Source organism: Macaca mulatta, chromosome 12 (assembly GCF_049350105.2).
Source record: "Macaca mulatta isolate MMU2019108-1 chromosome 12, T2T-MMU8v2.0, whole genome shotgun sequence".
In the NCBI taxonomy this organism is placed as follows: Eukaryota; Metazoa; Chordata; class Mammalia; order Primates; family Cercopithecidae; genus Macaca; species Macaca mulatta.
Genome location: NC_133417.1, coordinates 131,811,693 through 131,813,861, shown reverse-complemented (window position 1 = coordinate 131,813,861; position 2,169 = coordinate 131,811,693). Strand labels below are relative to the sequence as shown.

The 2,169-nt window shown below is 39.8% G+C and overlaps 1 pseudogene; it reads right to left on the bottom strand.

The window, feature by feature from the left end:
* Positions 1–1,791: 1,791 nt before the first annotated feature.
* On the bottom strand, positions 1,792–1,890 carry LOC114671586 (U6 spliceosomal RNA; annotated as a pseudogene).
* Between the last annotated feature and the right edge of the window lie 279 nt (positions 1,891–2,169).

Here is a 2,169-nt window from a genome sequence, read left to right as displayed (position 1 = left end):
TTCTATACCTCTGAGGTGTTCTTCTGAGAACATGACATGTCAGGAACAATGTCCAAGATTTTATCATTGAATCCATGCCAGATTTCATGATGAGTAATTCTTGATTTCATTAATGCTGTTAATAGTACATGTCACCCAGTTTCAAAGCCATAAATTCATCTTTTATTTATTTTTTTCTTCCCAACTACATCTAGCCAGCTGGAAATCCTCTCAGCCCTGCTAGTTTAGTGGTTTTCACATTGGAGTGGAGGGTTTTGATCCTTCCATTTTATGTTATGTTATGTTATGTTATGTTATGTTATGTTATTTTAAGATGGAGCCTCACTCTGTTGCCCAGGCTGGAGTGCAGTGGTGCGATCTCCACTCACTGCAACCTCTGCCTCCCTGGCTCAAATGATTCTCCTGCCTCAGCCTCCCAAATAGCTGGGATTACAGGCACCAACCACCATGCCTGGCTAATTTTTGTATTTTTAGTAAAGATGGGGTTTTACCATATTAGGCAGGCTGGTCTTGAACTCCTGACCTCAATGACCTACTAGCCTTGGCCTCCCAAAGAGCTATGATTACAGGCATAAGCCACCGCGACTGGCCTGATCCTTTCATTTTAAACCCACAGTTTATGAAACTGAATGTAATTACCTGATGAAGTCTTCTTGTCCATTTCCCAGAAAAGCTAATGCACAGAGAACAGCAGATGTTGCAGCAAAGAAAGAATTTAATAATCACAAGGCCAGTCAAGCAGAAAGATGGGACATGTTATGCAAATATGCCTCCCAGAGAATATGGAAACTAGGGTTTTTCAAGGATGGGTTTGGTGGGCAGCGGTCTAGGGAATGGAGGATGCTTACTGGTTGGGTCAGGGATGAAATCACAGGGGGTTGATTCTGTCCTCTTGTGCTGAGTCAGTTTGAGGGTTACAGGACTGGTTGAGTCAGTTTCTAGGTATGGGTTACTGGTCTTGGTGGTGCCAGGTGGTCCATCAGAATGCAAGGTCTGAAAAATACCTCAAACGCCAGTCCTAGGTTTTACAACAGCGATGTTACCTATAGGAGCAATCTGGGAGGTGACTAATCTTGTGACCTCCAGCTACAGGACTCCTGAGTCATCATTCCAAACTTATGGCCAATTCATTAGGTTTTACAAGGGTGGCTTTTGTCCCCAAGCAGGGAAGGGGTTAGTTTTGGAAAGGAACTAGTATCATTTTTGTTTTACAGTTAAACTATAAACGAAAATCGTCCCATAGTTAGTTTGGTCTACACACAGGAATGAGCAAAGGCAGTTCACTTGTGAGGCTAGAAGCAAGATGGAGTTGGCCAGGCTAGACTTCTCTCACTGTCATAGTTTAATTTGTGAAGGTGACTTCATTTAGATCCCATTGTTCTTGTCTAATCTGTAAGGGATCAAGAACACTGGGACCAAGAACATTATGTTTGAGGGAAAAGGTACCTAGGGACACCTTTGAAATAAGATTTCTGAGCCCTTAAATAATTTTGTCAGTTTATCAATATTGAGATATCTGAAGAGTTTTTCTCACAAATCTCTAATGAATTTCTTGAGAAACATGCAAACCATCAGTCTATTATTAGAAATCATAATGAACATTGCCAGTAGTATAATTAATGGAAAATAAAACTAGCTATAGCTAAAGAGCAAGTGGTAAACTTTGGTATTTCTAACAAATTGATGGAAAAAACAAATCTTGACACAATTTTTAGATTCTTAAAAATTTAACCTGGGTAAATTGGACTTGGTAGAATTACTGCCCACAAAAGAAAAATCACTGTAATGGTTAATTAATTATTTATTTTAAAGGATTTTATAAATCAAATTGCCATGCTAATCTCCTCTGTATTGTTCCAATTTTAGTATATGTGCTGCTCAAGGGAGCACTATAATGGCTAATTTAATGTGGCAAGTTGACTGGGTCATGAGATGGCCAGATATCTGGTTAAACATTATTTCTGCATCTCTCTATGTATGAGTTCATTTTCACACTGCTAATAAAGACATACCTGAAACTGGGAACAAAAAGAGGTTTAATTGAACTAACAGTTCCACATGACTGGGGAGACCTCAGAATCATGGTGGGAGGTGAAAGGCACTTCTTACATGGTGGCAGCAAGAGAAAATGAACAAGAAGCTAAGGCGGGAACTCCCAACAAATCCATG